Here is a 26665-nt window from a genome sequence, read left to right as displayed (position 1 = left end):
ACAAGACTGTTTTAATGCCCCTTGGAAGAGATGTGGAGGTCACAGTAGCTTAACAAGACAGTTTTAATGCCTCTTGGAAGAGTGTTGGAGGTCACAGTAGCTTAACAAGACAGCTTTAATGCCCCTTGGAAGAGCTGTGATGTTCAGAGTGGTTTAACAAGATGGTTTTAATGCCCCTTGGAAGAGACGTGGAGGTGACAGTAGCTTAACATGACAGTTTTAATGCCCCTTGGAAGAGCTGAGGAGTTCAGAGTGGTTTAACAAGACGGTTTTAATGCCCCTTGGAAGAGTGGTGGAGGTCACAGTAGCTTAACAAGATGGTTTTAATGCTCCTTGGAAGAGTGTTGGAGGTCACAGTAGCTTAACAAGACAGTTTTAATGCCCCTTGGAAGAGACTTGGAGGTCACAGTAGCTTAACAAGATGGTTTTAATGCCCCTTGGAAGAGTGGTGAAGTTCACAGTAGCTTAACAAGACGGTTTTAATGCCCCTTGGAAGAGACGAGGAGGTGACAGTAGCTTAACAAGACAGTTTTAATGCCCCTTGGAAGAGCTGTGGAGTACAGAGTGGTTAAAGAAGACGGTTTTAATGCCCCTTGGAAGAGACGTGGAGGCCACAGTAGCTTCACAATATGGTTTTAATGCCCCTTGGAAGAGTGTTGGAGGTCACAGTAGCTTAACAAGACAGTTTTAATGCCCCTTGGAAGAGACGTGGAGGTCACAGTAGCTTAACAAGATGGTTTTAATGCCCCTTGGAAGAGACGTGGAGGTCACAGTAGCTTAACAAGACAGTTTTAATGCCCCTTGGAAGAGCTTAGGACTTCAGAGTGGTTTAACAAGACGGTTTTAATGCCCCTTGGAAGAGTGGTGGAGGTCACAGTAGCTTAACAAGACGGTTTTAAAGCCCCTTGGAAGAGACGTGGAGGTCACAGTAGCTTAACAAGACGGTTTTAATGCCCCTTGGAAGAGACGTTGAGGTGACAGTAGCTTAACAAGACAGTTTTAATGCCCCTTGGAAGAGCTGTGGAGTTCAGAGTGTTTTATCAAGACGGTTCTAATGCCTCTTGGAAGAGATGTGGAGGTCACAGTAGCTTAACAAGACAGTTTTAATGCCCCTTGGAAGAGTGTTGGAGGTCACAGTAGCTTAACAAGACAGTTTTAATGCCCCTTGGAAGAGCTGTGAAGTTCAGAGTCGTTTAACAAGATGGTTTTAATGCCCCTTGGAAGAGACGTGGAGGTCACAGTAACTTAACAAGACGGTTTTAATGCGCCTTGGAAGAGGGGTGGAGGTCACAGTAGCTTAACAAGACGGTTTTTCATGCCCCTTGGAAGAGACGTGGAGGTGACAGTAGCTTAACAAGACAGTTTTAATGCCCCTTGGAAGAGCTGTGGAGTACAGAGTGGTTAAACAAGACGGTTTTAATGCCCCTTGGAAGAGACGTGGAGGTCACAGTAGCTTAACAAGATGGTTTTAATGCCCCTTGGAAGAGACGTGGAGGTCACAGTAGCTTAACAAGACAGTTTTAATGCCACTTGGATGAGTGGTGGAGGTCACAGTAGCTTAACAGGACAGTTTTAATGTCCCTTGGAAGAGCTGTGGAGTTCAGAGTGGTTTAACAAGATGGTTTCAATGCCCCTTGGAAGAGACGTGGAGGTCACAGTAACTTAACAAGACGGTTTTAATGCGCCTTGGAAGAGTGGTGGAGGTCACAGTAGCTTAACAAGACGGTTTTAATGCCCCTTGGAAGAGACGTGGAGGTGACAGTAGCTTAACAAGACAGTTTTAATGCCCCTTGGAAGAGCTGTGGAGTACAGAGTGGTTAAACAAGACGGTTTTAATGCCCCTTGGAAGAGACGTGGAGGCCACAGTAGCTTCACAACACAGTTTTAATGCCCCTTGGAAGAGTGTTGGAGGTCACTGTAGCTTAACAAGACAGTTTTAATGCCCCTTGGAAGAGACGTGGAGGTCACAGTAGCTTAACAAGATGGTTTTAATGCCCCTTGGAAGAGACGTGGAGGTCACAGTAGCTTAACAAGACAGTTTTAATGTCCCTTGGAAGAGCTGTGGAGTTCAGAGTGGTTTAACAAGACAGTTTTAATGCCCCTTGGAAGAGACGTGGAGGTCACAGTAGCTTAACAAGACAGTTTTAATGCCCCTTGGAAGAGCTGTGAAGTTCAGAGTGGTTTAACAAGATGGTTTTAATGCCCCTTGGAAGAGACGTGGAGGTCACAGTAACTTAACAAGACGGTTTTAATGCGCCTTGGAAGAGTGGTGGAGGTCACAGTAGCTTAACAAGACGGTTTTTCATGCCCCTTGGAAGAGACGTGGAGGTGACAGTAGCTTAACAAGACAGTTTTAATGGCCCTTGGAAGAGCTGTGGAGTACAGAGTGGTTCAACAAGATGGTTTTAATGCCCCTTGGAAGAGACGTGGAGGCCACAGTAGCTTCACAAGACAGTTTTAATGCCCCTTGGAAGAGCTGAGGAGTTCAGAGTGGTTTAACAAGACGGTTTTAATGCCCCTTGGAAGAGTGGTGGAGGTCACAGTAGCTTAACAAGATGGTTTTAATGCCCCTTGGAAGAGTGTTGGAGGTCACAGTAGCTTAACAAGACAGTTTTAATGTCCCTTGGAAGAGCTGTGGAGTTCAGAGTGGTTTAACAAGACAGTTTTAATGCCCCTTGGAAGAGACGTGGAGGTCACAGTAGCTTAACAAGACAGTTTTAATGCCCCTTGGAAGAGTGGTGGAGGTCACAGTAGCTTAACAAGATGGTTTTAATGCCCCTTGAAGCGTGGTGAAGGTCATAGTAGCTTAACAGGACAGTTTTAATGCCCCTTGGAAGAGTGGTGGAGGTCATAGTAGCTTAAGAAGACAGTTTTAATGCCCCTTGGAAGAGCTGTGAAGTTCAGAGTGGTTTAACAAGATGGTTTTAATGCCCCTTGGAAGAGACGTGAAGGTGACAGTAGATTAACAAGACAGTTTTAATGCCCCTTGGAAGAGCTGTGGAGTACAGAGTGGTTAAACAAGACGGTTTTAATGCCCCTTGGAAGAGACGTGGAGGCTACAGTAGCTTCACAAGACAGTTTTAATGCCCCTTGGAAGAGTGGTGGAGGTCACAGTAGCTTAATAAGACAGTTTTAATGCCCCTTGGAAGAGACGTGGAGGTCACAGTAGCTTAACAAAACAGTTTTAATGCATCTTGGAAGAGTGGTGGAGGTCATAGTAGCTTAACAAGACAGTTTTAATGCCCCTTGGAAGAGCTGTGGAGTTCAGAGTGGTTTAACAAGACGGTTTTAATGCCCCTTGGAAGAGCCGTGGAGGTCACAGTAGCTTAACAAGACAGTTTTAATGCCCCTTGGAAGAGTGGTGGAGGTCACAGTAGCTTAACAAGACGGTTTTAATGCCCCGTAGAAGAGACGTGGAGGTCACAGTAGCTTAACAAGACAGTTTTAATGCCCCTTGGAAGAGACGTGGAGGTCACAGTAGCTTAACAAGACAGTTTTAATGCCCCTTGGAAGAGTGATGGGGTCACAGTAGCTTAACAAGACGGTTTTAATGCCCCTTGGAAGAGACGTGGAGGCTACAGTAGCTTCACAAGACAGTTTTAATGCCCCTTGGAAGAGTGTTGGAGGTCAGAGTAGCTTAACAAGACAGTTTTAATGCCCCTTGGAAGAGACGTGGAGGTCACAGTAGCTTAACAAGACAGTTTTAATGCCCCTTGGAAGAGTGTTGGAGGTCATAGTAGCTTAACAAGACAGTTTTAATGCCCCTTGGAAGAGCTGTGGAGTTCAGAGTTGTTTAACAAGACGGTTTTAATGCCCCTTGGAAGAGCCGTGGAGGTCACAGTAGCTTAACAAGACAGTTTTAATGCCCCTTGGAAGAGTGGTGGAGGTCACAGTAGCTTAACAAGATGGTATTAATGCCCCTTGGAAGAGACGTGGAGGTCACAGTAGCTTAACAAGATGGTTTTAATGCCCCTTGGAAGAGACTTGGAGGTCACAGTAGCTTAACAAGACAGTTTTAATGCCCCTTGGAAGAGTGGTGGAGGTCACAGTAGCTTAACAAGACAGTTTTAATGTCCCTTGGAAGAGCTGTGGAGTTCAGAGTGGTTTAACAAGACAGTTTTAATGCCCCTTGGAAGAGACATGGAGGTCACAGTAGCTTAACAAGACAGTTTTAATGCCCCTTGGAAGAGTGGTGGAGGTCACAGTAGCTTAAAAAGACGGATTTAATGCCCCTTGGAAGAGTGGTGGAGGTCATAGTAGCTTAACAGGACAGTTTTAATGCCCCTTGGAAGAGTGGTGGAGGTCATAGTAGCTTAACAAGACAGTTTTAATGCCCCTTGGAAGAGCTGTGGAGTTCAGAGTGGTTAAACAAGACGGTTTTAATGCCACTTGGAAGAGACGTGGAGGCCACAGTAGCTTCACAAGACAGTTTTAATGCCCCTTGGAAGAGTGTTGGAGGTCACAGTAGCTTAACAAGACAGTTTTAATGCCCCTTTGGAAGAGACGTGGAGGTCACAGTAGCTTAACAAGATGGTTTTAATGCCCCTTGGAAGAGACGTGGAGGTCACAGTAGCTTAACAAGACAGTTTTAATGCCCCATGGAAGAGCTGAGGAGTTCAGAGTGGTTTAACAACACGGTTTTAATGCCCCTTGGAAAAGTGGTGGAGGTCACAGTAGCTTAACAAGATGGGTTTAATGCCCCTTGGAAGAGTGGTGGAGGTCACAGTAGCTTAACAAGACAGTTTTAATGCCCCTTGGAAGAGACGTGGAGGTCACAGCAGCTTAACAAGATGATTTTAATGCTCCTTGCAAGAGACATGGAGGTCACAGTAGCTTAACAAGACAGTTTTAATGCCCCTTGGAAGAGTGGTGGAGGTCATAGTAGCTTAACAAGACAGTTTTAATGCCCCTTGGAAGAGCTGTGGAGTTCAGAGTGGTTTAACAAGACGGTTTTAATGCCCCTTGGAAGAGACGTGGAGGTCACAGTAGCTTAACAAGACAATTGTAATGCCCCTTGGAAGAGTGGTGGAGGTCACAGTAGCTTAACAAGATGGTTTTAATGCCCCTTGGAAGAGACGTGGAGGTCACAGTAGCTTAACAAAACGGTTTTAATGCCCCTTGAAAGAGACGTGGAGGTCACAGTAGCTTAACAAGACAGTTTTAATGCCCCTTGGAAGAGTGGTGAAGGTGACAGTAGCTTAACAAGACAGTTTTAATGTCCCTTGGAAGAGCTGTGGAGTTCAGAGTGGTTTAACAAGATGGTTTTAATGCCCCTTGGAAGAGACGTGGAGGTCACAGTAGCTTAACAAGACAGTTTTAAAGCCCCTTGGAAGAGTGTTGGAGGTCACAGTAGCTTAACAAGATGGTTTTAATGCCCCTTGGAAGAGACGTGGAGGCCACAGTAGCTTCACAAGACAGTTTTAATACCCCTTGGAAGAGTGGTGGAGGTCACAGTAGCTTAACAAGACGGTTTTAATGCCCCTTGGAAGAGACGTGGAGGTGACTGTAGCTTAACAAGACAGTTTTAATGCCCCTTGGAAGAGCTGTGGAGTACAGAGTGGTTAAACAAGACGGTTTTAATGCCCCTTGGAAGAGACGTGGAGGCCACAGTAGCTTCACAAGACAGTTTTAATGCCCCTTGGAAGAGTGTTGGAGGTCACAGTAGCTTAACAAGATGGTTTTAATGCCCCTTGGAAGAGACGTGGAGGCCACAGTAGCTTCACAAGACAGTTTTAATACCCCTTGGAAGAGACGTGGAGGTCACAGTAGCTTAACAAGATGGTTTTAATGCCTCTTGGAAGAGACGTGGAGGTCACAGTACCTTAACAAGACAGTTTTAATGCCGCTTAGAAGAGACGTGGAGGTCACAGTAGCTTAACAAGATGGTTTTAATGCCCCTTGGAAGAGACGTGGAGGTCACAGTAGCTTAACAAGACAGTTTTAATGCCCCTTGGAAGAGTGGTGGAGGTCACAGTAGCTTAACAAGATGGTTTAAATGCCCCTTGGAAGAGTGTTGGAGGTCATAGTAGCTTAACAAGACAGTTTTAATGCCCCTTGGAAGAGACTTGGAGGTCACAGTAGCTTAACAAGATGGTTTTAATGTCCCTTGGAAGAGACGTGGAGGTCACAGTAGCTTAACAAGACAGTTTTAATGCCCCTTGGAAGAGCTGTGGAGTTCAGAGTGGTTTAACAAGACGGTTTTAATGCCCCTTGGAAGAGACGTGGAGGTCACAGTAACTTAACAAGACAGTTTTAATGCCCCTTGGAAGAGCTGAGGAGTTCAGAGTGGTTTAACAAGACGGTTCTAATGCCCCTTGGAAGAGTGGTGGAGGTCACAGTAGCTTAACAAGACGGTTTTAATGCCCATTGGAAGAGATGTGGAGGTCACAGTAGCTTAACAAGACGGTTTTAATGCCCCTTGGAAGAGACGCGGAGGTGACAGTAGCTTAACAAGACAGTTTTAATGCCCCTTGGAAGAGCTGTGTAGAACAGAGTGGTTAAACAAGACGGTTCTAATGCCCCTTGGAAAAGACGTGGAGGCCACAGGAGCTTCACAAGACAGTTTTAATGCCCCTTAGAAGAGACGTGGAGGTCACAGTAGCTTAAGAAGATGGTTTTAATGCCCCTTGGAAGAGACGTGGAGGTCACAGTAGCTTAACAAGACAGTTTTAATGCCGTTTGGAACAGCTTAGGACTTCAGAGTGGTTTAACAAGACGGTTTTAATGCCCCTTGGAAGAGTGGTGGAGGTCACAGTAGCTTAACAAGACGGTTTTAATGCCCCTTGGAAGAGACGTGGAGGTCACAGTAGCTTAACAAGATGGTTTTAATGCCCCTTGGAAGAGACGTTGAGGTGACAGTAGCTTAACAAGACAGTTTTAATGCCCCTTGGAAGAGCTGTGGAGTTCAGAGTGTTTTAACAAGACTGTTTTAATGCCCCTTGGAAGAGATGTGGAGGTCACAGTAGCTTAACAAGACAGTTTTAATGCCTCTTGGAAGAGTGTTGGAGGTCACAGTAGCTTAACAAGACAGCTTTAATGCCCCTTGGAAGAGCTGTGAAGTTCAGAGTGGTTTAACAAGATGGTTTTAATGCCCCTTGGAAGAGACGTGGAGGTGACAGTAGCTTAACATGACAGTTTTAATGCCCCTTGGAAGAGCTGTGGAGTTCAGAGTGTTTTAACAAGACTGTTTTAATGCCCCTTGGAAGAGATGTGGAGGTCACAGTAGCTTAACAAGACAGTTTTAATGCCTCTTGGAAGAGTGTTGGAGGTCACAGTAGCTTAACAAGACAGCTTTAATGCCCCTTGGAAGAGCTGTGATGTTCAGAGTGGTTTAACAAGATGGTTTTAATGCCCCTTGGAAGAGACGTGGAGGTGACAGTAGCTTAACATGACAGTTTTAATGCCCCTTGGAAGAGCTGAGGAGTTCAGAGTGGTTTAACAAGACGGTTTTAATGCCCCTTGGAAGAGTGGTGGAGGTCACAGTAGCTTAACAAGATGGTTTTAATGCTCCTTGGAAGAGTGTTGGAGGTCACAGTAGCTTAACAAGACAGTTTTAATGCCCCTTGGAAGAGACTTGGAGGTCACAGTAGCTTAACAAGATGGTTTTAATGCCCCTTGGAAGAGTGGTGAAGTTCACAGTAGCTTAACAAGACGGTTTTAATGCCCCTTGGAAGAGACGAGGAGGTGACAGTAGCTTAACAAGACAGTTTTAATGCCCCTTGGAAGAGCTGTGGAGTACAGAGTGGTTAAAGAAGACGGTTTTAATGCCCCTTGGAAGAGACGTGGAGGCCACAGTAGCTTCACAATATGGTTTTAATGCCCCTTGGAAGAGTGTTGGAGGTCACAGTAGCTTAACAAGACAGTTTTAATGCCCCTTGGAAGAGACGTGGAGGTCACAGTAGCTTAACAAGATGGTTTTAATGCCCCTTGGAAGAGACGTGGAGGTCACAGTAGCTTAACAAGACAGTTTTAATGCCCCTTGGAAGAGCTTAGGACTTCAGAGTGGTTTAACAAGACGGTTTTAATGCCCCTTGGAAGAGTGGTGGAGGTCACAGTAGCTTAACAAGACGGTTTTAAAGCCCCTTGGAAGAGACGTGGAGGTCACAGTAGCTTAACAAGACGGTTTTAATGCCCCTTGGAAGAGACGTTGAGGTGACAGTAGCTTAACAAGACAGTTTTAATGCCCCTTGGAAGAGCTGTGGAGTTCACAGTGTTTTATCAAGACGGTTCTAATGCCTCTTGGAAGAGATGTGGAGGTCACAGTAGCTTAACAAGACAGTTTTAATGCCCCTTGGAAGAGTGTTGGAGGTCACAGTAGCTTAACAAGACAGTTTTAATGCCCCTTGGAAGAGCTGTGAAGTTCAGAGTCGTTTAACAAGATGGTTTTAATGCCCCTTGGAAGAGACGTGGAGGTCACAGTAACTTAACAAGACGGTTTTAATGCGCCTTGGAAGAGGGGTGGAGGTCACAGTAGCTTAACAAGACGGTTTTTCATGCCCCTTGGAAGAGACGTGGAGGTGACAGTAGCTTAACAAGACAGTTTTAATGCCCCTTGGAAGAGCTGTGGAGTACAGAGTGGTTAAACAAGACGGTTTTAATGCCCCTTGGAAGAGACGTGGAGGTCACAGTAGCTTAACAAGATGGTTTTAATGCCCCTTGGAAGAGACGTGGAGGTCACAGTAGCTTAACAAGACAGTTTTAATGCCACTTGGATGAGTGGTGGAGGTCACAGTAGCTTAACAGGACAGTTTTAATGTCCCTTGGAAGAGCTGTGGAGTTCAGAGTGGTTTAACAAGATGGTTTCAATGCCCCTTGGAAGAGACGTGGAGGTCACAGTAACTTAACAAGACGGTTTTAATGCGCCTTGGAAGAGTGGTGGAGGTCACAGTAGCTTAACAAGACGGTTTTAATGCCCCTTGGAAGAGACGTGGAGGTGACAGTAGCTTAACAAGACAGTTTTAATGCCCCTTGGAAGAGCTGTGGAGTACAGAGTGGTTAAACAAGACGGTTTTAATGCCCCTTGGAAGAGACGTGGAGGCCACAGTAGCTTCACAACGCAGTTTTAATGCCCCTTGGAAGAGTGTTGGAGGTCACTGTAGCTTAACAAGACAGTTTTAATGCCCCTTGGAAGAGACGTGGAGGTCACAGTAGCTTAACAAGATGGTTTTAATGCCCCTTGGAAGAGACGTGGAGGTCACAGTAGCTTAACAAGACAGTTTTAATGTCCCTTGGAAGAGCTGTGGAGTTCAGAGTGGTTTAACAAGACAGTTTTAATGCCCCTTGGAAGAGACGTGGAGGTCACAGTAGCTTAACAAGACAGTTTTAATGCCCCTTGGAAGAGCTGTGAAGTTCAGAGTGGTTTAACAAGATGGTTTTAATGCCCCTTGGAAGAGACGTGGAGGTCACAGTAACTTAACAAGACGGTTTTAATGCGCCTTGGAAGAGTGGTGGAGGTCACAGTAGCTTAACAAGACGGTTTTTCATGCCCCTTGGAAGAGACGTGGAGGTGACAGTAGCTTAACAAGACAGTTTTAATGGCCCTTGGAAGAGCTGTGGAGTACAGAGTGGTTCAACAAGATGGTTTTAATGCCCCTTGGAAGAGACGTGGAGGCCACAGTAGCTTCACAAGACAGTTTTAATGCCCCTTGGAAGAGCTGAGGAGTTCAGAGTGGTTTAACAAGACGGTTTTAATGCCCCTTGGAAGAGTGGTGGAGGTCACAGTAGCTTAACAAGATGGTTTTAATGCCCCTTGGAAGAGTGTTGGAGGTCACAGTAGCTTAACAAGACAGTTTTAATGTCCCTTGGAAGAGCTGTGGAGTTCAGAGTGGTTTAACAAGACAGTTTTAATGCCCCTTGGAAGAGACGTGGAGGTCACAGTAGCTTAACAAGACAGTTTTAATGCCCCTTGGAAGAGTGGTGGAGGTCACAGTAGCTTAACAAGATGGTTTTAATGCCCCTTGAAGCGTGGTGAAGGTCATAGTAGCTTAACAGGACAGTTTTAATGCCCCTTGGAAGAGTGGTGGAGGTCATAGTAGCTTAAGAAGACAGTTTTAATGCCCCTTGGAAGAGCTGTGAAGTTCAGAGTGGTTTAACAAGATGGTTTTAATGCCCCTTGGAAGAGACGTGAAGGTGACAGTAGATTAACAAGACAGTTTTAATGCCCCTTGGAAGAGCTGTGGAGTACAGAGTGGTTAAACAAGACGGTTTTAATGCCCCTTGGAAGAGACGTGGAGGCTACAGTAGCTTCACAAGACAGTTTTAATGCCCCTTGGAAGAGTGGTGGAGGTCACAGTAGCTTAATAAGACAGTTTTAATGCCCCTTGGAAGAGACGTGGAGGTCACAGTAGCTTAACAAAACAGTTTTAATGCATCTTGGAAGAGTGGTGGAGGTCATAGTAGCTTAACAAGACAGTTTTAATGCCCCTTGGAAGAGCTGTGGAGTTCAGAGTGGTTTAACAAGACGGTTTTAATGCCCCTTGGAAGAGCCGTGGAGGTCACAGTAGCTTAACAAGACAGTTTTAATGCCCCTTGGAAGAGTGGTGGAGGTCACAGTAGCTTAACAAGACGGTTTTAATGCCCCGTAGAAGAGACGTGGAGGTCACAGTAGCTTAACAAGACAGTTTTAATGCCCCTTGGAAGAGACGTGGAGGTCACAGTAGCTTAACAAGACAGTTTTAATGCCCCTTGGAAGAGTGATGGGGTCACAGTAGCTTAACAAGACGGTTTTAATGCCCCTTGGAAGAGACGTGGAGGCTACAGTAGCTTCACAAGACAGTTTTAATGCCCCTTGGAAGAGTGTTGGAGGTCAGAGTAGCTTAACAAGACAGTTTTAATGCCCCTTGGAAGAGACGTGGAGGTCACAGTAGCTTAACAAGACAGTTTTAATGCCCCTTGGAAGAGTGTTGGAGGTCATAGTAGCTTAACAAGACAGTTTTAATGCCCCTTGGAAGAGCTGTGGAGTTCAGAGTTGTTTAACAAGACGGTTTTAATGCCCCTTGGAAGAGCCGTGGAGGTCACAGTAGCTTAACAAGACAGTTTTAATGCCCCTTGGAAGAGTGGTGGAGGTCACAGTAGCTTAACAAGATGGTATTAATGCCCCTTGGAAGAGACGTGGAGGTCACAGTAGCTTAACAAGATGGTTTTAATGCCCCTTGGAAGAGACTTGGAGGTCACAGTAGCTTAACAAGACAGTTTTAATGCCCCTTGGAAGAGTGGTGGAGGTCACAGTAGCTTAACAAGACAGTTTTAATGTCCCTTGGAAGAGCTGTGGAGTTCAGAGTGGTTTAACAAGACAGTTTTAATGCCCCTTGGAAGAGACATGGAGGTCACAGTAGCTTAACAAGACAGTTTTAATGCCCCTTGGAAGAGTGGTGGAGGTCACAGTAGCTTAAAAAGACGGATTTAATGCCCCTTGGAAGAGTGGTGGAGGTCATAGTAGCTTAACAGGACAGTTTTAATGCCCCTTGGAAGAGTGGTGGAGGTCATAGTAGCTTAACAAGACAGTTTTAATGCCCCTTGGAAGAGCTGTGGAGTTCAGAGTGGTTAAACAAGACGGTTTTAATGCCACTTGGAAGAGACGTGGAGGCCACAGTAGCTTCACAAGACAGTTTTAATGCCCCTTGGAAGAGTGTTGGAGGTCACAGTAGCTTAACAAGACAGTTTTAATGCCCCTTTGGAAGAGACGTGGAGGTCACAGTAGCTTAACAAGATGGTTTTAATGCCCCTTGGAAGAGACGTGGAGGTCACAGTAGCTTAACAAGACAGTTTTAATGCCACATGGAAGAGCTGAGGAGTTCAGAGTGGTTTAACAACACGGTTTTAATGCCCCTTGGAAAAGTGGTGGAGGTCACAGTAGCTTAACAAGATGGGTTTAATGCCCCTTGGAAGAGTGGTGGAGGTCACAGTAGCTTAACAAGACAGTTTTAATGCCCCTTGGAAGAGACGTGGAGGTCACAGCAGCTTAACAAGATGATTTTAATGCTCCTTGCAAGAGACATGGAGGTCACAGTAGCTTAACAAGACAGTTTTAATGCCCCTTGGAAGAGTGGTGGAGGTCATAGTAGCTTAACAAGACAGTTTTAATGCCCCTTGGAAGAGCTGTGGAGTTCAGAGTGGTTTAACAAGACGGTTTTAATGCCCCTTGGAAGAGACGTGGAGGTCACAGTAGCTTAACAAGACAATTGTAATGCCCCTTGGAAGAGTGGTGGAGGTCACAGTAGCTTAACAAGATGGTTTTAATGCCCCTTGGAAGAGACGTGGAGGTCACAGTAGCTTAACAAAACGGTTTTAATGCCCCTTGAAAGAGACGTGGAGGTCACAGTAGCTTAACAAGACAGTTTTAATGCCCCTTGGAAGAGTGGTGAAGGTGACAGTAGCTTAACAAGACAGTTTTAATGTCCCTTGGAAGAGCTGTGGAGTTCAGAGTGGTTTAACAAGATGGTTTTAATGCCCCTTGGAAGAGACGTGGAGGTCACAGTAGCTTAACAAGACAGTTTTAAAGCCCCTTGGAAGAGTGTTGGAGGTCACAGTAGCTTAACAAGATGGTTTTAATGCCCCTTGGAAGAGACGTGGAGGCCACAGTAGCTTCACAAGACAGTTTTAATACCCCTTGGAAGAGTGGTGGAGGTCACAGTAGCTTAACAAGACGGTTTTAATGCCCCTTGGAAGAGACGTGGAGGTGACTGTAGCTTAACAAGACAGTTTTAATGCCCCTTGGAAGAGCTGTGGAGTACAGAGTGGTTAAACAAGACGGTTTTAATGCCCCTTGGAAGAGACGTGGAGGCCACAGTAGCTTCACAAGACAGTTTTAATGCCCCTTGGAAGAGTGTTGGAGGTCACAGTAGCTTAACAAGATGGTTTTAATGCCCCTTGGAAGAGACGTGGAGGCCACAGTAGCTTCACAAGACAGTTTTAATACCCCTTGGAAGAGACGTGGAGGTCACAGTAGCTTAACAAGATGGTTTTAATGCCTCTTGGAAGAGACGTGGAGGTCACAGTACCTTAACAAGACAGTTTTAATGCCCCTTAGAAGAGACGTGGAGGTCACAGTAGCTTAACAAGATGGTTTTAATGCCCCTTGGAAGAGACGTGGAGGTCACAGTAGCTTAACAAGACAGTTTTAATGCCCCTTGGAAGAGTGGTGGAGGTCACAGTAGCTTAACAAGATGGTTTAAATGCCCCTTGGAAGAGTGTTGGAGGTCATAGTAGCTTAACAAGACAGTTTTAATGCCCCTTGGAAGAGACTTGGAGGTCACAGTAGCTTAACAAGATGGTTTTAATGTCCCTTGGAAGAGACGTGGAGGTCACAGTAGCTTAACAAGACAGTTTTAATGCCCCTTGGAAGAGCTGTGGAGTTCAGAGTGGTTTAACAAGACGGTTTTAATGCCCCTTGGAAGAGACGTGGAGGTCACAGTAACTTAACAAGACAGTTTTAATGCCCCTTGGAAGAGCTGAGGAGTTCAGAGTGGTTTAACAAGACGGTTCTAATGCCCCTTGGAAGAGTGGTGGAGGTCACAGTAGCTTAACAAGACGGTTTTAATGCCCATTGGAAGAGATGTGGAGGTCACAGTAGCTTAACAAGACGGTTTTAATGCCCCTTGGAAGAGACGCGGAGGTGACAGTAGCTTAACAAGACAGTTTTAATGCCCCTTGGAAGAGCTGTGTAGAACAGAGTGGTTAAACAAGACGGTTCTAATGCCCCTTGGAAAAGACGTGGAGGCCACAGGAGCTTCACAAGACAGTTTTAATGCCCCTTAGAAGAGACGTGGAGGTCACAGTAGCTTAAGAAGATGGTTTTAATGCCCCTTGGAAGAGACGTGGAGGTCACAGTAGCTTAACAAGACAGTTTTAATGCCGTTTGGAACAGCTTAGGACTTCAGAGTGGTTTAACAAGACGGTTTTAATGCCCCTTGGAAGAGTGGTGGAGGTCACAGTAGCTTAACAAGACGGTTTTAATGCCCCTTGGAAGAGACGTGGAGGTCACAGTAGCTTAACAAGATGGTTTTAATGCCCCTTGGAAGAGACGTTGAGGTGACAGTAGCTTAACAAGACAGTTTTAATGCCCCTTGGAAGAGCTGTGGAGTTCAGAGTGTTTTAACAAGACTGTTTTAATGCCCCTTGGAAGAGATGTGGAGGTCACAGTAGCTTAACAAGACAGTTTTAATGCCTCTTGGAAGAGTGTTGGAGGTCACAGTAGCTTAACAAGACAGCTTTAATGCCCCTTGGAAGAGCTGTGAAGTTCAGAGTGGTTTAACAAGATGGTTTTAATGCCCCTTGGAAGAGACGTGGAGGTGACAGTAGCTTAACATGACAGTTTTAATGCCCCTTGGAAGAGCTGTGGAGTTCAGAGTGTTTTAACAAGACTGTTTTAATGCCCCTTGGAAGAGATGTGGAGGTCACAGTAGCTTAACAAGACAGTTTTAATGCCTCTTGGAAGAGTGTTGGAGGTCACAGTAGCTTAACAAGACAGCTTTAATGCCCCTTGGAAGAGCTGTGATGTTCAGAGTGGTTTAACAAGATGGTTTTAATGCCCCTTGGAAGAGACGTGGAGGTGACAGTAGCTTAACATGACAGTTTTAATGCCCCTTGGAAGAGCTGAGGAGTTCAGAGTGGTTTAACAAGACGGTTTTAATGCCCCTTGGAAGAGTGGTGGAGGTCACAGTAGCTTAACAAGATGGTTTTAATGCTCCTTGGAAGAGTGTTGGAGGTCACAGTAGCTTAACAAGACAGTTTTAATGCCCCTTGGAAGAGACTTGGAGGTCACAGTAGCTTAACAAGATGGTTTTAATGCCCCTTGGAAGAGTGGTGAAGTTCACAGTAGCTTAACAAGACGGTTTTAATGCCCCTTGGAAGAGACGAGGAGGTGACAGTAGCTTAACAAGACAGTTTTAATGCCCCTTGGAAGAGCTGTGGAGTACAGAGTGGTTAAAGAAGACGGTTTTAATGCCCCTTGGAAGAGACGTGGAGGCCACAGTAGCTTCACAATATGATTTTAATGCCCCTTGGAAGAGTGTTGGAGGTCACAGTAGCTTAACAAGACAGTTTTAATGCCCCTTGGAAGAGACGTGGAGGTCACAGTAGCTTAACAAGATGGTTTTAATGCCCCTTGGAAGAGACGTGGAGGTCACAGTAGCTTAACAAGACAGTTTTAATGTCCCTTGGAAGAGCTTAGGACTTCAGAGTGGTTTAACAAGACGGTTTTAATGCCCCTTGGAAGAGTGGTGGAGGTCACAGTAGCTTAACAAGACGGTTTTAAAGCCCCTTGGAAGAGACGTGGAGGTCACAGTAGCTTAACAAGACGGTTTTAATGCCCCTTGGAAGAGACGTTGAGGTGACAGTAGCTTAACAAGACAGTTTTAATGCCCCTTGGAAGAGCTGTGGAGTTCAGAGTGTTTTATCAAGACGGTTCTAATGCCTCTTGGAAGAGATGTGGAGGTCACAGTAGCTTAACAAGACAGTTTTAATGCCCCTTGGAAGAGTGTTGGAGGTCACAGTAGCTTAACAAGACAGTTTTAATGCCCCTTGGAAGAGCTGTGAAGTTCAGAGTCGTTTAACAAGATGGTTTTAATGCCCCTTGGAAGAGACGTGGAGGTCACAGTAACTTAACAAGACGGTTTTAATGCGCCTTGGAAGAGGGGTGGAGGTCACAGTAGCTTAACAAGACGGTTTTTCATGCCCCTTGGAAGAGACGTGGAGGTGACAGTAGCTTAACAAGACAGTTTTAATGCCCCTTGGAAGAGCTGTGGAGTACAGAGTGGTTAAACAAGACGGTTTTAATGCCCCTTGGAAGAGACGTGGAGGTCACAGTAGCTTAACAAGATGGTTTTAATGCCCCTTGGAAGAGACGTGGAGGTCACAGTAGCTTAACAAGACAGTTTTAATGCCACTTGGATGAGTGGTGGAGGTCACAGTAGCTTAACAGGACAGTTTTAATGTCCCTTGGAAGAGCTGTGGAGTTCAGAGTGGTTTAACAAGATGGTTTCAATGCCCCTTGGAAGAGACGTGGAGGTCACAGTAACTTAACAAGACGGTTTTAATGCGCCTTGGAAGAGTGGTGGAGGTCACAGTAGCTTAACAAGACGGTTTTAATGCCCCTTGGAAGAGACGTGGAGGTGACAGTAGCTTAACAAGACAGTTTTAATGCCCCTTGGAAGAGCTGTGGAGTACAGAGTGGTTAAACAAGACGGTTTTAATGCCCCTTGGAAGAGACGTGGAGGCCACAGTAGCTTCACAACACAGTTTTAATGCCCCTTGGAAGAGTGTTGGAGGTCACTGTAGCTTAACAAGACAGTTTTAATGCCCCTTGGAAGAGACGTGGAGGTCACAGTAGCTTAACAAGATGGTTTTAATGCCCCTTGGAAGAGACGTGGAGGTCACAGCAGCTTAACAAGACAGTTTTAATGCCCCTTGGAAGAGACGTGGAGGTCACAGTAGCTTAACAAGATGGTTTTAATGCCCCTTGGAAGAGACGTGGAGGTCACAGTAGCTTAACAAGACAGTTTTAATGCCCCTTCGAAGAGCTGAGGAGTTCAGAGTGGTTTAACAAGACGGTTTTAATGCTACTTGGAAGAGTGGTGGAGGTCACAGTAGCTTAACAAGATATTTTTAATGCCCCTTGGAAGAGTGTTGCAGGTCACAGTAGCTTAACAAGACAGTTTTAATGCCCCTTGGAAGAGACTTGGAGGTCACAGTAGCTTAACAAGATGGTTTTAATGCCCCTTGGAAGAGACGTGGAGGTCACAGTAGCTTAACAAGACAGTTTTAATGCCCCTTGGAAGAGTGGTGGAGGTCATAGTAGCTTAACAAGACAGTTTTAATGCCCCTTGGAAGAGCTGTGGAGTTCAGAATGGTTTAACAAGACGGTTTTAATGCCCCTTGGAAGAGACGTGGAGGTCACAGTAGCTTAACAAGACAATTGTAATGCCCCTCGGAAGAGTGGTGGAGGTCACAGGAGCTTAACAAGATGGTTTTAATGCCTCTTGGAAGAGACGTGGAGGTCACAGTAGCTTAACAAAACGGTTTTAATGCCCCTTGAAAGAGACTTGGAGGTCACAGTAGCTTAACAAGACAGTTTTAATGCCCCTTGGAAGAGTGGTGGAGGTGACAGTAGCTTAACAAGACAGTTTTAATGTCCCTTGGAAGAGCTGTGGAGTTCAGAGTGGTTTAACAAGACGGTTTTAATGCCCCTTGGAAGAGACGTGGAGGTCACAGTAGCTTAACAAGACAGTTTTAATGCCCCTTGGAAGAGTGGTGGAGGTCACAGTAGCTAAATAAGATGGTTTTAATGCCCCTTGGAAGAGTGGTGAAGGTCACAGTAGCTTAACAAGACCGTTTTAATGACCCTTGGAAGAGACGAGGAGGTGACAGTAGCTTAACAAGACAGTTTTAATGCCCCATGGAAGAGCTGTGGAGTACAGAGTGGTTAAACAAGACGGTTTTAATGCCCCTTGGAAGAGACGTGGATGCCACAGTAGCTTCACTAGACAGTTTTAATGCCCCTTGGCAGAGTGTTGGAGGTCACAGTAGCTTAACAAGACAGATTTAATGCCCCTTAGAAGAGACGTGGAGGTCACAGTAGCTTAACAAGATGGTTTTAATGCCCCTTGGAAGAGACGTGGAGGTCACAGTAGCTTAACAAGACAGTTTTAATGCCGCTTGGAAGAGCTTAGGACTTCAGAGTGGTTTAACAAGACGGTTTTAATGCCCCTTGGAAGAGTGGTGGAGGTCACAGTAGCTTAACAAGACGGTTTTAATGCCCCTTGGAAGAGACGTGGAGGTCACAGTAGCTTAACAAGATGGTTTTAATGCCCCTTGGAAGAGACGTTGAGGTGACAGTAGCTTAACAAGACAGTTTTAATGCCCCTTGGAAGAGCTGTGGAGTTCAGAGTGTTTTAACAAGACTGTTTTAATGCCCCTTGGAAGAGATGTGGAGGTCACAGTAGCTTAACAAGACAGTTTTAATGCCTCTTGGAAGAGTGTTGGAGGTCACAGTAGCTTAACAAGACAGCTTTAATGCCCCTTGGAAGAGCTGTGAAGTTCAGAGTGGTTTAACAAGATGGTTTTAATGCCCCTTGGAAGAGACGTGGAGGTGACAGTAGCTTAACATGACAGTTTTAATGCCCCTTGGAAGAGCTGAGGAGTTCAGAGTGGTTTAACAAGACGGTTTTAATGCCCCTTGGAAGAGTGGTGGAGGTCACAGTAGCTTAACAAGATGGTTTTAATGCCCCTTGAAAGAGTGTTGGAGGTCACAGTAGCTTAACAAGACAGTTTTAATGCCCCTTGGAAGAGACTTGGAGGTCACAGTAGCTTAACAAGACAGTTTTAATGCCCCTTGGAAGAGCTTAGGACTTCAGAGTGGTTTAACAAGACGGTTTTAATGCCCCTTGGAAGAGTGGTGGAGGTCACAGTAGCTTAACAAGATGGTTTTAATGCCCCTTGAAAGAGTGTTGGAGGTCACAGTAGCTTAACAAGATGGTTTTAATGCCCCTTGGAAGAGTGGTGAAGGTCACAGTAGCTTAACAAGACGGTTTTAATGCCCCTTGGAAGAGACGAGGAGGTGACAGTAGCTTAACAAGACAGTTTTAATGCCCCTTGGAAGAGCTGTGGAGTACAGAGTGGTTAAAGAAGACGGTTTTAATGCCCCTTGGAAGAGACGTGGAGGCCACAGTAGCTTCACAAGATGGTTTTAATGCCCCTTGGAAGAGTGTTGGAGGTCACAGTAGCTTAACAAGACAGTTTTAATGCCCCTTGGAAGAGACGTGGAGGTCACAGTAGCTTAACAAGACAGTTTTAATGCCCCTTGGAAGAGCTTAGGACTTCAGAGTGGTTTAACAAGACGGTTTTAATGCCCCTTGGAAGAGTGGTGGAGGTCACAGTAGCTTAACAAGACGGTTTTAAAGCCCCTTGGAAGAGACGTGGAGGTCACAGTAGCTTAACAAGACGGTTTTAATGCCCCTTGGAAGAGACGTTGAGGTGACAGTAGCTTAACAAGACAGTTTTAATGCCCCTTGGAAGAGCTGTGGAGTTCAGAGTGTTTTATCAAGACGGTTCTAATGCCTCTTGGAAGAGATGTGGAGGTCACAGTAGCTTAACAAGACAGTTTTAATGCCCGTTGGAAGAGTGTTGGAGGTCACAGTAGCTTAACAAGACAGTTTTAATGCCCCTTGGAAGAGCTGTGAAGTTCAGAGTGGTTTAACAAGATGGTTTTAATGCCCCTTGGAAGAGACGTGGAGGTCACAGTAACTTAACAAGACGGTTTTAATGCGCCTTGGAAGAGTGGTGGAGGTCACAGTAGCTTAACAAGACGGTTTTTCATGCCCCTTGGAAGAGACGTGGAGGTGACAGTAGCTTAACAAGACAGTTTTAATGGCCCTTGGAAGAGCTGTGGAGTACAGAGTGGTTCAACAAGACGGTTTTAATGCCCCTTGGAAGAGACGTGGAGGCCACAGTAGCTTCACAAGACAGTTTTAATGCCCCTTGGAAGAGCTGAGGAGTTCAGAGTGGTTTAACAAGACGGTTTTAATGCCCCTTGGAAGAGTGGTGGAGGTCACAGTAGCTTAACAAGATGGTTTTAATGCCCCTTGGAAGAGTGTTGGAGGTCACAGTAGCTTAACAAGACAGATTTAATGCCCCTTGGAAGAGACTTGGAGGTCACAGTAGCTTAACAAGATGGTTTTAATGCCCCTTGGAAGAGACGTGGAGGTCACAGTAGCTTAACAAGACAATTTTAATGCCCCTTGGAAGAGTGGTGGAGGTCATAGTAGCTTAACAAGACAGTTTTAATGCCCCTTGGAAGAGTGGTGGAGGTCATAGTAGCTTAATAAGACAGTTTTAATGCCCCTTGAAAGAGCTGTGAAGTTCAGAGTGGTTTAACAAGATGGTTTTAATGCCCCTTGGAAGAGACGTGGAGGTGACAGTAGCTTAACAAGACAGTTTTAATGCTCCTTGGAAGAGCTGTGGAGTACAGAGTGGTTAAATAAGACAGTTTTAATGCCCCTTGGAAGAGACGTGGAGGCTACAGTAGCTTCACAAGACAGTTTTAATGCCCCTTGGAAGAGTGTTGGAGGTCAGAGTAGCTTAACAAGACAGTTTTATTGCCCCTTGGAAGAGACGTGGAGGTCACAGTAGCTTAACAAGACAGTTTTAATGCCCCTTGGAAGAGTGTTGGAGGTCATAGTAGCTTAACAAGACAGTTTTAATGCCCCTTGGAAGAGCTGTGGAGTTCAGAGTGGTTTAACAATACGGTTTTAATGCCCCTTGGAAGAGCCGTGGAGGTCACAGTAGCTTAACAAGACAGTTTTAATGCCCCTTGGAAGAGTGGTGGAGGTCACATTAGTTAACAAGATGGTTTTAATGCCCCTTGGAAGAGACGTGGAGGTCACAGTAGCTTAACAAGACAGTTTTAATGCCCCTTGGATGAGTGGTGGAGGTCACAGTAGCTTAACAGGACAGTTTTAATGTCCCTTGGAAGAGCTGTGGAGTTCAGAGTGGTTTAACAAGACAGTTTTAATGCCCCTTGGAAGAGACATGGAGGTCACAGTAGCTTAACAAGACAGTTTTAATGCCCCTTGGAAGAGTGGTGGAGTTCACAGTAGCTTAAAAAGACGGATTTAATGCCCCTTGGAAGAGTGGTGGAGGTCATAGTAGCTTAACAGGACAGTTTTAATGCCCCTTGGAAGAGTGGTGGAGGTCACAGTAGCTTAACAAGACAGTTTTAATGCCCCTTGGAAGAGTGTTGGAGGTCACAGTAGCTTAACAAGACAGTTTTAATGTCCCTTGGAAGAGCTGTGGAGTTCAGAGTGGTTTAACAAGATGGTTTTAATGCCCCTTGGAAGAGCCGTGGAGGTCACAGTAGCTTAACAAGACAGTTTTAATGCCCCTTGGAAGAGTGTTGGAGGTCACAGTAGCTTAACAAGACAGTTTTAATGTCCCTTGGAAGAGCTGTGGAGTTCAGAGTGGTTTAACAAGACAGTTTTAATGCCCCTTGGAAGAGACGTGGAGGTCACAGTAGCTTAACAAGACAGTTTTAATGCCCCTTGGAAGAGTGGTGGAGGTCACAGTAGCTTAACAAGATGGTTTTAATGCCCCATGAAGCGTGGTGGAGGTCATAGTAGCTTAACAGGACAGTTTTAATGCCCCTTGGAAGAGTGGTGGAGGTCATAGTAGCTTAACAAGACAGTTTTAATGCCCCTTGGAAGAGCTGTGAAGTTCAGAGTGGTTTAACAAGATGGTTTTAATGCCCCTTGGAAGAGACGTGGAGGTGACAGTAGCTTAACAAGACAGTTTTAATGCCCCTTGGAAGAGCTGTGGAGTACAGAGTGGTTAAACAAGACGGTTTTAATGCCCCTTGGAAGAGACGTGGAGGCTACAGTAGCTTCACTAGACAGTATTAATGCCCCTTGGAAGAGTGGTGGAGGTCACAGTAGCTTAATAAGACAGTTTTAATGCCCCTTGGAAGAGACGTGGAGGTCACAGTAGCTTAACAAGACAGTTTTAATGCATCTTGGAAGAGTGGTGGAGGTCATAGTAGCTTAACAAGACAGTTTTAATGCCCCTTGGAAGAGCTGTGGAGTTCAGAGTGGTTTAGCAAGACGGTTTTAATGCCCCTTGGAAGAGCCGTGGAGGTCACAGTAGCTTAACAAGACAGTTTTAATGCCCCTTGGAAGAGTGGTGGAGGTCACAGTAGCTTAACAAGACGGTTTTAATGACCCGTAGAAGAGACGTGGAGGTCACAGTAGCTTAACAAGACAGTTTTAATGCCCCTTGGAAGAGACGTGGAGGTCACAGTAGCTTAACAAGACAGTTTTAATGCCCCTTGGAAGAGTGATGGGGTCACAGTAGCTTAACAAGACGGTTTTAATGCCCCTTGGAAGAGACGTGGAGGCTACAGTAGCTTCACAAGACAGTTTTAATGCCCCTTGGAACAGTGTTGGAGGTCAGAGTAGCTTAACAAGACAGTTTTAATGCCCCTTGGAAGAGACGTGGAGGTCACAGTAGCTTAACAAGACAGTTTTAATGCCCCTTGGAAGAGTGTTGGAGGTCATAGTAGCTTAACAAGACAGTTTTAATGCCCCTTGGAAGAGCTGTGGAGTTCAGAGTGGTTTAACAAGACGGTTTTAATGCCCCTTGGAAGAGCCGTGGAGGTCACAGTAGCTTAACAAGACAGTTTTAATGCCCCTTGGAAGAGTGGTGGAGGTCGCAGTAGCTTAACAAGATGGTTTTAATGCCCCTTGGAAGAGACGTGGAGGTCACAGTAGCTTAACAAGATGGTTTTAATGCCCCTTGGAAGAGACGTGGAGGTCACAGTAGCTTAACAAGACAGTTTTAATGCCCCTTGGAAGAGTGGTGGAGGTCACAGTAGCTTAACAAGACAGTTTTAATGTCCCTTGGAAGAGCTGTGGAGTTCAGAGTGGTTTAACAAGACAGTTTTAATGCCCCTTGGAAGAGACATGGAGGTCACAGTAGCTTAACAAGACAGTTTTAATGCCCCTTGGAAGAGTGGTGGAGGTCACAGTAGCTTAAAAAGACGGATTTAATGCCCCTTGGAAGAGTGGTGGAGGTCATAGTAGCTTAACAGGACAGTTTTAATGCCCCTTGGAAGAGTGGTGGAGGTCATAGTAGCTTAACAAGACAGTTTTAATGCCCCTTGGAAGAGCTGTGGAGTTCAGAGTGGTTAAACAAGACGGTTTTAATGCCCCGTTGAAGAGACGTGGAGGTCACAGTAGCTTAACAAGACAGTTTTAATGCCCCTTAGAAGAGTGGTGGAGGTCATAGTAGCTTAACAAGACAGTTTTAATGCCCCTTGGAAAAGTTGTGGAGTTCAGAGTGGTTTAACAAGACGGTTTTAATGCCCCTTGGAAGAGACGTGGAGGTCACAGTAGCTTAACAAGACGATTTTAATGCCCCTTGGAAGAGACGTGGAGGTCACAGTAGCTTAACAAAATGGTTTTAATGCCCCTTGGAAGAGACCTGGAGGTCACAGTAGCTTAACAAGACAGTTTTAATGCCCCTTGGAAGAGTGGTGGAGGTCACAGTAGCTTAACAAGACAGTTTTAATGTCCCTTGGAAGAGCTGTGGAGTACAGAGTGGTTAAACAAGACGGTTTTAATGCCACTTGGAAGAGACGTGGAGGCCACAGTAGCTTCACAAGACAGTTTTAATGCCCCTTGGAAGAGTGTTGGAGGTCACAGTAGCTTAACAAGACAGTTTTAATGCCCCTTTGGAAGAGACGTGGAGGTCACAGTAGCTTAACAAGATGGTTTTAATGCCCCTTGGAAGAGACGTGGAGGTCACAGTAGCTTAACAAGACAGTTTTAATGCCCCATGGAAGAGCTGAGGAGTTCAGAGTGGTTTAACAACACGGTTTTAATGCCCCTTGGAAAAGTGGTGGAGGTCACAGTACCTTAACAAGATGGGTTTAATGCCCCTTGGAAGAGTATTGGAGGTCACAGTAGCTTAACAAGACGGTTTTAATGCCCCTTGGAAGAGACGTGGAGGCTACAGTAGCTTAACAAGACGGTTTTAATGCCCCTTGGAAGAGACGTGGAGGCTACAGTAGCTTCACAAGACAGTTTTAATGCCCCTTGGAAGAGTGTTGGAGTTCAGAGTAGCTTAACAAGACAGTTTTAATGCCCCTTGGAAGAGACGTGGAGGTCACAGTAGCTTAACAAGACAGTTTTAATGCCCCTTGGAAGAGTGTTGGAGGTCATAGTAGCTTAACAAGACAGTTTTAATGCCCCTTGGAAGAGCTGTGGAGTTCAGAGTGGTTTAACAAGACGGTTTTAATGCCCCTTGGAAGAGCCGTGGAGGTCACAGTAGCTTAACAAGACAGTTTTAATGCCCCTTGGAAGAGTGGTGGAGGTCACAGTAGCTTAACAAGATGGTTTTAATGCCCCTTGGAAGAGACGTGGAGGTCACAGTAGCTTAACAAGATGGTTTTAATGCCCCTTGGAAGAGACGTGGAGGTCACAGTAGCTTAACAAGACAGTTTTAATGCCCCTTGGAAGAGTGGTGGAGGTCACAGTAGCTTAACAAGACAGTTTTAATGTCCCTTGGAAGAGCTGTGGAGTTCAGAGTGGTTTAACAAGACAGTTTTAATGCCCCTTGGAAGAGACATGGAGGTCACAGTAGCTTAACAAGACAGTTTTAATGCCCCTTGGAAGAGTGGTGGAGGTCACAGTAGCTTAAAAAGACGGTTTTAATGCCCCTTGGAAGAGTGGTGGAGGTCATAGTAGCTTAACAGGACAGTTTTAATGCCCCTTGGAAGAGTGGTGGAGGTCATAGTAGCTTAACAAGACAGTTTTAATGCCCCTTGGAAGAGCTGTGGAGTTCAGAGTGGTTAAACAAGACGGTTTTAATGCCCCTTTGAAGAGACGTGGAGGTCACAGTAGCTTAACAAGACAGTTTTAATGCCCCTTAGAAGAGTGGTGGAGGTCATAGTAGCTTAACAAGACAGTTTTAATGCCCCTTGGAAAAGTTGTGGAGTTCAGAGTGGTTTAACAAGACGGTTTTAATTCCCCTTGGAAGAGACGTGGAGGTCACAGTAGCTTAACAAGACAGTTTTAATGCCCCTTAGAGGAGTGGTGGAGGTCATAGTAGCTTAACAAGACAGTTTTAATGCCCCTTGGAAAAGTTGTGGAGTTCAGAGTGGTTTAACAAGACGGTTTTAATTCCCCTTGGAAGAGACGTGGAGGTCACAGTAGCTTAACAAGACGATTTTAATGCCCCTTGGAAGTGACGTGGAGGTCACAGTAGCTTAACAAAATGGTTTTAATGCCCCTTGGAAGAGACGTGGAGGTCACAGTAGCTTAACAAGACAGTTTTAATGCCCCTTGGAAGAGTGGTGGAGGTCACAGTAGCTTAACAAGACAGTTTTAATGTCCCTTGGAAGAGCTGTGGAGTACAGAGTGGTTAAACAAGACGGTTTTAATGCCACTTGGAAGAGACGTGGAGGCCACAGTAGCTTCACAAGACAGTTTTAATGCCCCTTGGAAGAGTGTTGGAGGTCACAGTAGCTTAACAAGACAGTTTTAATGCCCCTTTGGAAGAGACGTGGAGGTCACAGTAGCTTAACAAGATGGTTTTAATGCCCCTTGGAAGAGACGTGGAGGTCACAGTAGCTTAACAAGACAGTTTTAATGCCCCATGGAAGAGCTGAGGAGTTCAGAGTGGTTTAACAACACGGTTTTAATGCCCCTTGGAAAAGTGGTGGAGGTCACATTAGCTTAACAAGATGGGTTTAATGCCCCTTGGAAGAGTATTGGAGGTCACAGTAGCTTAACAAGACAGTTTTAATGCCCCTTGGAAGAGACGTGGAGGTCACAGCAGCTTAACAAGATGATTTTAATGCTCCTTGCAAGAGACATGGAGGTCACAGTAGCTTAACAAGACAGTTTTAATGCCCCTTGGAAGAGTGGTGGAGTTCATAGTAGCTTAACAAGACAGTTTTAATGCCCCTTGGAAGAGCTGTGGAGTTCAGAGTGGTTTAACAAGACGGTTTTAATACCCCTTGGAAGAGACGTGGAGGTCACAGTAGCTTAACAAGACAATTGTAATGCCCCTTGGAAGAGTGGTGGAGGTCACAGTAGCTTAACAAGATGGTTTTAATGCCCCTTGGAAGAGACGTGGCGGTCACAGTAGCTTAACAAAACGGTTTTAATGCCCCTTGAAAGAGACGTGGAGGTCACAGTAGCTTAACAAGACAGTTTTAATGCCGCTTGGAAGAGTGGTGACGGTGACAGTAGCTTAACAAAACAGTTTTAATGTCCCTTGGAAGAGCTGTGGAGTTCAGAGTGGTTTAACAAGACAGTTTTAAAGCCCCATGGAAGAGTGGTGGAGGTCACAGTAGCTAAACAAGATGGTTTTAATTCCCCTTGGAAGAGTGGTGGAGGTCACAGTAGCTTAACAAGACGGTTTTAATGCCCCTTGGAAGAGACGTGGAGGTCACAGTAACTTAACAAGACGGTTTTAATGCGCCTTGGAAGAGTGGTGGAGGTCACAGTAGCTTAACAAGACGGTTTTAATGCCCCTTGGAAGAGTGTTGGAGGTCACAGTAGCTTAACAAGACAGTTTTAATGCCCCTTGGAAGAGCTTAGGACTTCAGAGTGGTTTAACAAGACGGTTTTAATGCCCCTTGGAAGAGTGGTGGAGGTCACAGTAGCTTAACAAGACGGTTTTAAAGCCCCTTGGAAGAGACGTGGAGGTCACAGTAGCTTAACAAGACAGTTTTAATGCATCTTGGAAGAGTGGTGGAGGTCATAGTAGCTTAACAAGACAGTTTTAATGCCCCTTGGAAGAGCTGTGGAGTTCAGAGTGGTTTAGCAAGACGGTTTTAATGCCCCTTGGAAGAGCCGTGGAGGTCACAGTAGCTTAACAAGACAGTTTTAATGCCCCTTGGAAGAGTGGTGGAGGTCACAGTAGCTTAACAAGACGGTTTTAATGACCCGTAGAAGAGACGTGGAGGTCACAGTAGCTTAACAAGACAGTTTTAATGCCCCTTGGAAGAGACGTGGAGGTCACAGTAGCTTAACAAGACAGTTTTAATGCCCCTTGGAAGAGTGATGGGGTCACAGTAGCTTAACAAGACGGTTTTAATGCCCCTTGGAAGAGACGTGGAGGCTACAGTAGCTTCACAAGACAGTTTTAATGCCCCTTGGAACAGTGTTGGAGG

Source organism: Phyllobates terribilis, unplaced genomic scaffold, assembly GCF_046119375.1.
Source record: "Phyllobates terribilis strain yellow unplaced genomic scaffold, ASM4611937v1 Scaffold_1__5_contigs__length_1240528914, whole genome shotgun sequence".
In the NCBI taxonomy this organism is placed as follows: Eukaryota; Metazoa; Chordata; class Amphibia; order Anura; family Dendrobatidae; genus Phyllobates; species Phyllobates terribilis.
The sequence above is the reverse complement of the archived record's forward strand: the minus strand, read 5'-3'. Positions refer to the sequence as shown.